The sequence below is a fragment of the Gymnogyps californianus genome, chromosome 1, assembly GCF_018139145.2.
Source record: "Gymnogyps californianus isolate 813 chromosome 1, ASM1813914v2, whole genome shotgun sequence".
Taxonomy (NCBI): domain Eukaryota; kingdom Metazoa; phylum Chordata; class Aves; order Accipitriformes; family Cathartidae; genus Gymnogyps; species Gymnogyps californianus.
The window spans coordinates 144,072,740-144,086,729 of NC_059471.1; positions in this window are offsets into that span (position 1 = coordinate 144,072,740).

Here is a 13,990-nt window from a genome sequence, read left to right on the forward strand (position 1 = left end):
CATCCCCACGTACAATATGTCACCAATTTTCCCAGGTGAGCCTCCAGAAGACAAGCGCTCTGTTACCGACATCTCCCGAAGCCGGAGCTACTTCGGGCTTACGCTGAGGTGCCAGCGCTGCAGAACCAAACCGGGTACCAGCACCGCCAGCAACGGGGCGGCGGCCCCGGGCCGGAGGCAGCCGCTCGGAGGCGACGCTCGGCGGCCGGCGCGGCGGCACGGCCCCCGGCAGCGGGGAGGGATGCACCACCAACCCCCGCCCGCCGCCCGGCCCCGGCCCCGGCCCCGGCCCCGGCCCCGGCCCCCGCCGCTCCCCCGCGGGGCACTCACCGCGCGGCGGCGGCGGCGGCGGGGCTCCCTCCTCGGGCAGGTGGCCCCGCGGCCCGGGAAGGGCGGGCGGCGAGGGGCACCCCCAGGGGGGCGGCCGGTCCGCCCGCCGCCCCCCCGCCTGCCCCCGGGGATGGGGGAGCGGGCGTACGTGGCCATGGCGGCTGGGCAGCTTAAAGGCAGAAGCTGCTTAACCTGATGGCTTGGCGGGGGGGGGAGTGCGAAAAATTCTAAGCGGATCTTAAGGAAACCGCTGAGTTTTGGCTCCTCGCTCCGAGGCAGGCGAAATCCACGGCCCAGCTAGCAATGACCTCCACGCTGTGGTGGGCTTCCATCAGCTTGACTGGCTAAACCCAAAGGAACCGAAATGGTGGAGGAATAGCGGGAGTGGGAGAAGGTTTTAATAAATTAGGACTCACCAATGTGAGGAAAATGACCCGACAGCCGCTGCGGGTGTGGATTCGTTTGCCATAGCTCCCAGCTGAGCACTCTCCACTTGAATTGTCTTGGTTTATTTAACTCACTAAACAGGAAAGGAAGGGTATCTGTACTCTGGGCAGTGTTCACATAACAAGCTATCCTGGTTTCAGCTGACGACAGCTCGCTCTGCCATTTTCCATATTGCGGACCAGTCCGTAGGTCTCCCTCTATGTGTACTTTATGGCACACCAACACTAGCAATCAAGTCACTGGACCGTAACGAGCTACCACTCATTAGCCAAACTCAGGTAGCTGCATGCAGGCTCCTAGGCTCTCCCATTTCTTAGGTGAAGAGCTGAAATCACCATCTTTTCACCCGTGAGTGCAGGTTATTTTGTTTGAACTGTTGATGCTAAAGAAGCTGTTTTGGAGAAAAACTCTCATGGATATTTTGCTGAGCAAGTGGGGATAAATTCCTTGACTTATTTTAAACCTACGTATATCATTTATACCAGCGCTTTATGCTAATATAGCAATATGTATCAAATGTTCAGCGTAAATTATATGTTATGGTCTGTCAAGTTTTTATTTTCCTTCTAAATTTGTCACAGTGACAGAATCCCCATAGTGCTGTGTCAGAACTTGTGCCATCATATAAAAAGATCAGATTGACACAGCTTCAGGATTAATTTTATTTACAACCCTATTTAAAAAAAGAAAGGTTTGCTGTATTTGTTTTAATTACACATTGCTCATTTTATCTAAAAAAAAAAAAATGGATCTACCAAGAAAATGTTAATGAAGTAGCAAAGACTTCGTTTTCTATTTTAATTTTTTTAATGTAATGGAAAATGCAGCCTGGTCTTTGAATAACTTCTCTGTCCCTTTTAAATATTTATTGTGATTAAGCTTGGAGGGGGGAAGCAGTAGAAGCTTAGTATTATTTGAAATATTGTCCACAGCTTTTTTTAAAGTTATTGTTCCTGGTTTCTATGGGGAAAACTGTTGTGGAAAATATATACAGCAAAAGTTCAACAGAGCAACCTAAGTAGAGAAGAACTCTATATGGAGAACTACAAGAAAACTCCATACCTCAGATTTCATCACTATAAAAGGTGTATAAAGCCACAGGACTTGAACAGGGATTTACAAACCTTCCGATCTTTGATGGACAACTGCGCGTAAGTGGCACAATGGTGGAGTCAGAGGCACCAAACACAATGCTACAATTTGTCTTGGTAGCTCTTAATCTTGGCTGAATCTGCATGCAAAGGTGCAGCTTAGATGCTACACTTAATATAACTTTTCAGATTTCCAGTTTTATTTGTTCTGTTTGATAAAGGTGTTGGTTTTTTTTAAAAAAAATCAGTCACATCATTGGCAACCAAATACATATGGTTTGGATTACACTGGTTTTTTGCTTCAAAAACCCCACAAAACCTGAGAGCTGCTCTTTTAATATTGCGGGGCTTTTCGCGGCTGTCAAGAACAATGTAAGATTTCCACGTCCTCTAAGTGTCGAGGAGTTTCATCCTAAATATCATAAAGTAGACTTTTTGTACTATAATTTAAATTCTACTAAACCCTTAGACCCACTTGTATTATAAATGACAATGACATTGTGGATTTTGCGTGTGTGTGGAGCTGGAAGAAAGGATTGTCTTTTTGTTTTTATCTGTGCTGTATTGAATTTGTGTCCTCTAGGCTGACATTGGACAATTCAGACTATTCTTGTGTGTCACCCAGAAAATATTCAGTTACTTCTAAGCCAGCAAACCTACCAGTCGGATTTTATCCTCTCTGCAAACAAGACAGGACTAAACTAGGAACAGGTTCATTTTCTCCCATTGAACTCAACAAGGCACCTACATTGTTTAGTCCCATTTACAAATTTTGGCTTAGAGATACATAGTAGTCAGAAACAAAAAGATGTTTAGGTGTCTAATTTCAGTGTGAATGCCTGAAAGGGGAGTTAGATACTAAACACAGAACTCGCCTCACCCAGGATTAGATGGCAGATATTCGATTGCTTATGTCTCTGCCCGTTGCCTAGACTCCCTATACGGCATTTGGAGAGAAAAATACATTTTCAGATGATAATTCTTTTCATCCTAAAACAGGTATATAAGATGGTGGGAACTCATTCCCCTCTGGATATGACTATCTCACCCCATGGAGAAGGAGAAAGTCTATATGATTGTTATAGGCTTAAGTAATTCTCACACAGGTAGAATTAGGGAAGTGGACTCCTGCTGCTACACATGCTAGGCTACATTTGGAAATGAACCTAAATCACTGGAGTATTTTTGAAAATTTTACCCTATATCTTTTTCTTTTCTTCCTCTTTGAGGTATGGAAATAAATTTTCAGCCTGAGATATTTTTGCATGTATCCACTTTACGTTATTGTGTACAGCAAGAGAATATGATAAAAGGGTAATAATCATGACAAGTATCTTGTGGAAGTCATCCCCACCATTTTTACTAGACCTGGTAGAACCCACACAGTCCTTCTCCCACATCCCTTACCGTCTCTGATTGTAATTCCAGAAGTTGTCATACTTGAGCACTGCTATGTTCTATGCTGGGATAAATGTATAGCATAAGGAAAGATGAATCATCAAAACTAAAAGAAATCTCTTTTGTAGGAAAAGATGAAATTCATTTGCCTATGCTAACCCTGAAATCTGACATTGGCTGTATAGGAAGTACAGCATTTTTTTTTTGTTATTTGCACCATATATAATACATTCTTCAAAAAGCCACTACCATAAGAGGATGCATTCAATCCTTAAGAAGATCCATATCTTCTTTTTCAGGCAAGATATGTAGTGCAGTTGCCTTGCTTTTCAAAAAACCATTCAATCGTAAAGGGTCCCACATCTGCCTTTTATCTAAATCCTCATACTCCAGGCTCTGAAGTTGCATATCTCAAAGCTGGAAGCTTTTTAACAAAGTCTCTGTTCAGGTTTCTGGGAACAAAAAAGAACTTCTATTAAAATTTACTTTTATAAAAAAGGCAAACTCCAAATATATTTAAAATCATTGTGGTCACACTTTATGTTATATTTCAGTTACTAATATATGCCACCTGGGTAATTTAACTGCTGCAGAGTAAGTGTAGTAATTGAGGCTTTAATACGCGCTGCCTTGTTCTTTGTGTTATTAGCTACCCCTGTATTTTGTGGGTACTACATACTGATGTCCTGGATCTCTGATCTTTTCTTATTCTCTTCTTGCTGATGTCATCTGCAACCCTTGCTGGATATCAGGAAATGGTAAGGTAAGTCTAAAGTCCATCTTACAGCACACAGAACTTTATTAAATCCTATGCTTACATGGATTAAAATCTGGAATAAAAATTAATCAAAAGCATTAAGATTAATTTAAAATAACTCTACTTCTTTACAGTAGGACATGTCAATGGCACAGCAGTGGAAGGCAATGTCTTAGCAGAAGACACAAAAGCTCAATAATGAAAACAAATAAAAACTTCCTAAATTATCTAGCAATCGGCACACTGCAGAAACATTATGTCACAAGGAATGGTGCCCCCACAGACTCTCCCAAAACACTTTCTGAAGCTCCTCGGTAGGATGTATCTAAGGTACTTCCGTAATACTTCATCATGAGCCTGTGACAGCAGTCCGATAGCACGATCAAAGGGTTCGTATAAGTAAAGAAAAAGTGGGATAAATTGTTACAACACAACTTGGTCCGGTTCCAAGACAGCAACAAGATGATACCATATGGTACAAAATTATAGAAAATAAAACAGTCTTTGGGGTGAAAATAGCAGTTCCTGTAGAACAGTAGTAGTAAAACACCACCCTGAAGTGTATAATGCTTCAAGGCAGACTCTTGGCAGACAATATAAGATTTATTAATATGACTTCAGGGAGATTTACATCATATTTGCTGTAATAAAGCAAATGGTCTGAGAAATGTAAAAGGGAATTAAACAGACTTTCATCAGTGTTCATTCTCTGGTTTACATCTTGTCCCTGTAGCAGTCATGGGCTTGATAGGGAGCACTATCTCATTTCAAGTGGACCAACAGATTCTTTTGTAACTTTGCATATGAAATGCTGACATGCTGAGGCAATCTGGAGATCATCGAACAAATACGACCAGAATCACTCTAGCCAAATTTTCCATTTGTGAATTGGTATGTAAATTGACTGCACATGATCTTGCATTCAGCTGTTCTGATGAACTAATTTATCCCTCCTCCCAGTTATCTCAGGGATAGGAAGACCAAGCTAGTATACGTGCATGAGTGTGTGTTACGCGTTAAGTAATGTATTGCTTATCACTCCAGCTGCAATTAAAAATGAACCCCATCTGTTCAACTCAGATCCAAATCTGGTCTGTAGATGTATCATCATCCAGCAGATGATTCAAACTAAAGGGTGGGTTTTTATCTACAGTGAGACAGATTCTGTGAGCCAACTTGCAGCAACTACCTGCTAGATGTGGCTGAGGGGTGTCTGAAAGCAGTTGAATATAATCGGTTTTAGATTTGAAACATAAAGCAACAGCCACTAGTGATAAGAATCATATACATATGACATGTTATGTCTGAACAGATGAAATGATATCTTCAGGAGGTCAAACTCCCATTTCCCTCTTCAGAAAATCCTAGATGGAAATATGAGTTCACGAAACCAGAACACAGTATGTCCAATACACATTTCATACATTGTATTGTGTCCTGAGCAGCTGATGTGTATATGCACTCTTTAATTTAGACCAAAAAAACCCCAAACTCACTTTATCTGGTGCTATGGCAATATTATGTTGTTGGAAAAAGTAGCTAATGATATTCTGATTCGTGTTGTTCCACAGACAGAGAAAGAAACTGTGAGAAAAAGTGAGGGGAAGAGAAAGGAGAGACGCTTTAGAGGATGTCTCCAGGAACATTTGTGTCTTTGAGGAAAAATACAGCTGCACATCCTTCTTACTTCCATTGAGCAGACCCTCTTGTAAGACAAGGTGGCTTCATTTGAACTGGATATTTGGCTAAAGTAACTCAAAAGGTGAGATCCAAGGAAAAAAGAGAGAGGAATCTGGTCACTTTCAGGAACGATGAAGACAAGCAGGTCCATTGTGGAGCAGCTGTGTTCTGAAGTTTCTCAGATTTGTATGCTGCCTAATCCTTACCACTCAGCCCAGGTAACTAGTGTTTAATTAAGCTTGTTCAATACCAGCTGATAGGAAAACCATGAGTAGTAGAGTCGGTTGGAATTTTGCTTTGAGAAGCTTTTGTCGTACTAATTTTAAAAAAAACAATTCTAAGTATTTTTGTAATGTTTTTACTTTTTACTTACGAAAAATACATCCTTTTTTCTTATTTCTATCTTTTTCTCCCTCTTTTATTTCCTCCCTCTTTTTAGTAGCAAAACACAGACAAAGATGTTGGAAAACTTTTTTCCTGGCATTTGGAGAGTCCTTAGTATCACGTATTTGTTGAGATGAAAATTATGATAAAATTGTGAAAAGTCTTATGCATGAAAAATTTATCTTTCTGATTCCTATGACATCCGTTTCAGCATTTTCAAAATGCAAAATGCTAAGTTTAGGCCCCATATTTTGAAAATCTTAACTTACCTTCTTAAGAATCAGTGCTAACACTGTTAAGTACATTCCCACTGAAGGTGGGAGGAGATGCAGATTCCTGATACCCCTGAGAATCAAATTTCCGAGGAAATTTCCAGAGCTAAAAAGAGAGAGAGATATTAATTGAAGTAGAAGAAGATGGGGAATGTATGGGATGATGTAGTTACTTAATGTACTAACACATTTTATTATGTGTGAGGGAACCCAATAAAATGGGATCCCGATGAATAAAACAAACTGAAATACTATTTTATAATAGATAGTATTCCCACTACATTTACCACAGTTTGTGCACACACTTTGAACAGTAGAAAACAAGATTCTTATTCAGAAAGCTTTCTCTCCTGCAAATAGGCATTTCAGCTTTCACCATGAAAATTTATGAAGCTTGTAACAATGGCAGAATAGTTCCCTTTATCAAAACATTCTGTGTTTCATTATCAGGTATCACCAATAAAAGTGTTCAATGCAGCATCCATCATATTATGTAGATATCTGCAACAATATTCTCCTGTAGTCCTTTTGAAGCAAGTATTGAGGTTGCTGGAATCTCAGAAGCTAAAACATTATGTTCATTCAATAAATAAAATACAAAAGCATTGACAGTCTCAAATTTATAAACTTTATCTTGCACAGACAGAAGCTGATGAAGTCTCCCAAGGAAGGCGAGTTTGGCTACTGCCACTGTACCTTCCTGCAAGTTCCTGGCCTGTAATGGTTAATAATGATCCTGCTATAATTTTAAAACAACCTCCTTTTCATACATAGTTTGAAGTGTTCAACATTGGTACCGAAACAAAGTGTACCACTATTCAGGCATCTTCCGTCTACATATGGAGCTGTGGAAGAAGGCAGAGTGACACAGGGGAAGGTTCCTCCTCCCTATCAACAGTGCTTGCTATCAGACCAATAGGTGTCATTCCTTCTGAGCTCTAAGAAACACATCAATGAAGACAAAAAGTTCTTGGTTTGAGCTAATAAAGTACTTGATTAGGGAAAATGGGAAGACAGACAGGAGGAAGATTAGCCTGCAATAATATTTACATGAGCAATTTAGCCTGAAGACAAAAATGGTTGACAGAACAGTTGGATGCTTGTGGTCAGCGTGGCCGTGGTCAGCACCAGGAGGAGCTCTGGCTCCAGAACAGTATCCCCTTGCAGCTATCTCACCACTTTCTGCCTGAGCACAATTGATCCAGCCTAAGAAAAATACTTATTTCCATGTCAAAGATATATTTTTAGGTAGTTTTCACAGTTAGTGACAGCTAAAGGAGATGTAATACTTTTCAAATACTGTAACAGGTAAGAGATCTAATTGGCACCATTCACTGGCCAGGTCCTTGCAAGTGCTATATTGTCAATAGTTACTAATGTTTTCCAGGAGTTCTTTCCTTAGAGACAAGGCACAGGAGTGATGTCTGATTTGCTTTAGACTTCCCAGGAAAGCTCGTCCCTGCACTTGAACAGAGATCTTTGTTTCAGATCACTTAGAACAAACAATTGTGAATCTCCTAAATTGTTTTAAGACGCGATACACAACACATGCCATATAATACATACAAGCTGTAGCCCAAATAGTTGAAAGCAGACCACTGTGTAGTACTGAAGGGTAGAACATCTAAAAGACCAGCTCTGGACCACGCTTGGACTGTGGTTTGGAATATGATTTGAGGTTAGATGGTAGGACAGACTGAGGTTTTAGTCCCACATTACCAAAACCTCCTGAGCTGTTTTCAGAGATTTTATTGAAAAATGACAAAAAACTTGCAAAGGCAAGGGTAAGGGTATCATAAGATGGAAGACAATAAAAGGACTAGAGAATGTCTGTCTCTATAAAGCAGAGGTTTATGTGTTCAACTCTTTTCCAAGACATAGCAAGGAAAAAGTCCAGAGTACATGAGTCACCTAATATGCCTTTAGTCACCTCTTGGCATAATGGTCACCTCAGCTACCTGTTTCCCCTCAGGAAGCACATCAATCAAAATTGCATGATTGAAGTTGATCACTATAAATCAGGGTTAAATCAACCAAAATTGCATGACTGAAGCTGTTTTTTAAAAAAAAAGCTATAAAATCATTTTATATTACAGATATTTTAAATGTTCTATGTCTTCATTAACAAAATAATTCTTTACTCCACAATCAGCACAGTACTACTTTCAGGTAGGGTTAATGAAAAATCAAAATTCATCGCAGATGTTCTATGGCTGTATGTCTCTACAAATACGTATTCAATGACTTGCCTTCCCAGCAGCAATTATGAGTGAAATGTGGCTCATGCGCTTGTATGGGTAGTCCAAAATGACCATTTGCTAACTCCTTAGTTAGAGTGTGAGAACTATCTTCCAAAAATTTCCATTGTAGTGAAACAGGAAGATTGTACGTGCAGACCTGAGCTCTGTAATACTCTCAGCAGCTGCGTTGAGGCAAGTGACCCTACGGAAATGTGACACAAAATATCTCTGGGTCTGAGGAGACAGTTAGCTAAACACGGGGGCACGGGAGCAACAAGCATTTTCTGACTCTATTGGCCGTTGCGCAAGCAATGGGGAGTGGGAAGTAGATTTCCTGATCGCGTGGACTACAAAGGTAGTATCAGGAGACCCTGATCTCTGCCTGATCTTTTGTACAGTCTTCTGCGATTCACATGCTCACAGAGAAATTATTAAGAGGACTATCTAGCTGACCCTGCAAAATTATGTTCAGGCGGCGCATGTGCTTTCTGTCTAGGTCTTGCTCTGTGGGTCATCAGCCAGCAATGAGATTGGAAATAGGAACTGGTCCAAAAAACAACAACACTTTACTGTACTTGTTTCCTATCCAGCTTGAGGCCTAGACAGAGGGAGGGTGTTTACATTGAAAGGAAGAGGAGCAACATGTGTGCACAAGGGATTCATTTCACTAAAAGGGAAACTTCCATCTGCTCTATACCTGTAAGTCTTGCTCTGTGAGGAATAGGAATTCCAATTCAACATAACTGTAAAAGAAGCAAAAAATACAGTAATTAGAAACTGCAAGCAGTAATAGCATAATGGCATCTGCAGAAGCTATTTCATGTGCAATAATCATAGATAACTGTCTGGAAATCTGTCTACAGTAAAAATAGCTGGTGATTTTACTGAGTTCTCCATGGACGCATTTCGACATCCTTGTTAGAGTAAGAAGGGTAATTTAAGCAGAGTTCTTATTGTGCCTCTGATGATGATTTTCTCAGTTGATTATTACTTGCTTCTGTACCACACGGTGTTAACGCTGCTATAATAACGGCACTAGAAGGCACTGTTCCCACCAGCTGCCAAAATGGCACGCGAATACCACTTCGGGTTGCTAATTCTGAGTTACGCGGGGTTATACCAGGCTATGTTACAGGAGCAGTTTCAGAACACATAGCAGACTATGAGCTGTATGAATCTATAATTAAATCTACTGCTTTAGATAGAGGAAGGTATAAATTGCTTTAGACTAGGTACAAATAAAGCAAGCTTGGTTCTGACTAGGCCACAATTTCGAACTGTGGATTTCTCTTCTGCTGAGAAGCAACATGCAAAGCCTTGTACTTGGCAGACCAAAACCATTAGTAGCAGTCAGGGATGTTCAATTTCAGGCAAAAAGGAGGCACTACATACACATTCCTGTGCTTCAAGTGAAACAATTTGTTAATATGTAAAATAAACATGCATTTCATAAATAGTTTTGACATATATTGTGGGCAAACAGCGGCAGCAGATTGAGGATGTTTATGGACTCAGGCAGATAAACTGTTTAATGACCCAGTGTGCAGATAAAATGAGTGAGCTGGCTGCTAAAGTTGTAGAGATTTGTAACAAAAAAATGTCAAGAGTGTTATGAACACAATATGAATGGAAACGTGCGTGTGTGAAAGCACCAGATGAGACAGCAGAACAAGAGGTAAAAGAATAGCCTGTACTGATAATGAAGAACACCATTCCCTTCACACTGTTCCCAGAACATTGTTCTCAGCAGTAAAATTGAGTAACGTGATGTTTAGGTCAAGCCCACAAGGCCCGCACTCTAAGACCACAGGACGAGATGACTTGTCAGCAGAAGATGCTGCATCCTCACAACAGGAGGATGGCAACAAGGCTGCAGCATATGACATAGAGCATTTCTTTTCCCATTGGCCTGTTGGAAAAACAGACATAAATTTCAAACAAACAAGAAAAATGGGCAGAACCAGCAACTTTGCCTAAGATTTGTGGAGGCTAAAGTAAGCAAGAGCCCGAAACAAAAGACTGCCCTATAACAAACATTGATTCCTAAAGGGTATCAAAGATCTGTCAAAAACCAAGTTCATTGTTGTCGGTCAAGAACAACTCCGGAGAAATGATGAACATGTGACAAACAGTCCTTTGCTATCTCTGTTGCACACAAGTGATCCTCACCAGAGAGACACATGTAGGTGCTTGTAACTGTGACATGGGACTGTGAGTGAATGAAATCTTTGAGGGAATATTAGTGCATAACATCAACTCATATAGAGATTTTGTAAATAGATAAAAAGTTCTCTTTCTCTAAGATCTAGCACTAGGTTTTGTTATGATGAATTTTCCTTTTTTTTTTAAACTTATATTCCCATATCCCTTGACTCCACCTCTTTTAACTCCTCTCCATTGTAATCTTCTCCGAGACCTGTGTATGATAGTGGGTTTGGGGTTCTTCTCTCTCTGTTTTCTTCGTTAGATTGTCTTCCTTGCAAATCGTAATTTTAATAAAATAAGAAGAAAGGGAGATGGAAGGGACTTAAAGAGATCATTTAGGTCACCCAATGGTACCTAGAACAAATCCTAACACCGTGCCAGTGTCAGCTGCCCATGAGGGAGATGTCACATCCTCCCTATGCAATGCAGGGGTAGTCGCCCTTTTGATTACCATTTCTAATAGCTAGCCTGAATATCCTGTGATGTAACTCAAGCTTGTAACTTCTTGTCCTAACCACACTGACATGACAAAGACTTTTTCTTTTTTCTTGCAGCAATCTTTTACTTGTGTGATGATTACTATCACACCCCCTCTCACTTTCTCCTTCTTTTGATTAAAGAGCTTCATTTCCCTCAAGGTTTCTTCACAGTTTCAGCCTAAGAAGGAAAACCAGGCAGGATTTTTGGTCCCTTGCTTTACCAGCTGGCAGCAACTATCTTATATTTTTGGGGTTCAGCTAGCCTCCCATAGGCTAGTTGATGGAGGGAAGATGTAAGAGCAATAGGCTAGAAAAAATCACCTGGTCATGAGTGTGATAGAGGTTAGTCCAGAAGAAATCACAAAATGCCGAACCATGAAATTTCCTGACGCTGTAACAAGACATACAAGTTGGAATAAAAAGAGTGAAAAGCCACCAACTACAGGAAGAAAATATCATTCACGTACTAAAAGTCCCTTAAGTAGGAGGCAACTTTTGAGGAAGATTTTAGGGAGGATCACAACTAAATCACACTACAGAAGAAAATTTAAAAAACAACAATCAAGGCAACAAAGGTCTTTGCAAGTCTGAACTGGGGGAAAATTTCTTTCTGCTTGCACATCTGGCTAAAAGCTCAATCTTGTCCATATAATCAGGACACACTAACCTGGCATCTGAAAAAGCTGAGTATCGTGGGATAACTGGCACTGCTAAAACTCATTTTCCAGCTGGCAAAAGCTGCTGATGTACCCGCTTTGAGGGCAATCCAAAGTTTAGGTGCCTTCAACCGTTCTCTAAAGGTACCTTCTGAAGGATACTTGAACTATATGCTTTGTCTATACAAAGAACCTGAGGTATTCAGGCTTCCAGCTTATTGCTTCATTTAGATGCCTGGATTTAGGTAGGATGAATCTAAGCCATCGTATCAAAAATGATGTATAAGTGTAAACGTCTGCAACATTGACTTGATTTATGAAGTTGTTTGGATTCTTTTATGGTAAAAATTAAATATAAATCAGTGTTGTTATTACAAGAATTAATAATTATTTTATAGGCAGACACGTAATGTCAACACCGTTTGTCAAATAATGTAATAGTCTTGGTAATAATAATGACTTCACTTCAGCAGTTTGAAATTACTCTTAAATATACATATTTCAGTTCTCTCTGATTTCTTCTCTGTACATGAGATTGCCAAAGGGAACACAATCCATCCTGCGGGCATTGAATTAAACACAGTGCATTTCAGTCCACTGCAGCAAAGTAGTTTGCTCCATTTCATTTCTGCAGAAAGTCCAAGTAATACACCAGGTCAAGTGTAAGCTCTAAGTAATCATATTCCTTCCTGTCTGCTTTTAAGATATCTCAGACCCTTGAACACTTCCTTGGCCTTTTTTATAAATATAAGTCAACCTTTATTCACCTAACTCTCATGTATGGACAGACTACATTAGCCCAAGGCTTGCGTGAAGCTTCCAATAACAGGAATGGGTAATTTGCTAGACTTTCCCAGGCCCATTCCTTATTTCCTTTACACTGGTTTGACTCCGGCATAACTCCACAGATTTCACTGGAGCTATCCATGGTTCAGGGCCAGGAAAGGAGATCTGGATCTCTGAGCTTTCCTGTTGCTGCAGAGAGGCCTAGAAAGAGTAACTCCCAGTTTACCCAGATGTAGCATATCCCTGAGGTTTCCACTATACGCTTCCATTGAGTCTTTCTTATCTGTTTCCATAGTATTCATTAAGTTAGGTATGTCCTAGAAAAAGGACCCTGCAACTGGACCCACTTGCACCGTTATTTATGGAGCCCTACTAACGTAAACCGAATTAGACTCCATGCACACAAAATTAAATCCTGGCCCCAGTTAGGTCAACAGCAGTTTTACCATTGTTTTTTAAGGTGTTTGGCTTTGACCAACACACCACAAGGCTCTGCTCCTGAAGCTCCCATGCGAGCTTCCGAGAATCACTATTACATTTCCTGTCTTAAAGCCTACGAAGAGTGTTGCGACCAACGTGAATGTCAGAAAGGGCAGAGCAGATCTCAAGACTGGCAATTCGGAAGATGAAAGGGCAGGGTAGATCTCATGACTAGCAATTCAGAGGGCGTCAGTTTGAAAGCAGACCCCAGCCGTCATTACTAGTGAGGTTTCTTGTTCAGCCATGCCTGATACACATTAGTAACAGTTACACACTGCATAACAAAACATTTCCCTAATTAATCACCAAAGTTCCACGATGTGCTCCCTGTTAGTAGATTATAACCTTTGAAGAGTGATGACAGTAACACCTCAGCACAGACCTACTGAATGCCTGCAGTTTTGTTCATTTGCTCTTACACACAGACTTGAATGAATGGACTTCTTTCTTGAGAGAAAGTACATGTGATACTTTATAGCAACTGAACGGTGCCCAGAGAGGAAATTCACTGATTTTATTATCCCCAATGGAATCATATGGCATGGAACATGTTTTTAAAATAGATTTATTCCCACTAATTTTACTAGTATACCGGTATTTCCTTGAAATGAGCCAGTTTGGCCCTACTTGCTCAGGGACATGACATGACCAGGGGCAGGCAGGCTGTACAGTCACAAGACCATGACCACGTTATGTGATGTGGGAATGTGTGCTGCGCTAGCTAGTGGCGATGTGAGAGCTGAAACCCTTTCCTCCACACTGGGAAACCTGTGCCTGCAGGCCAC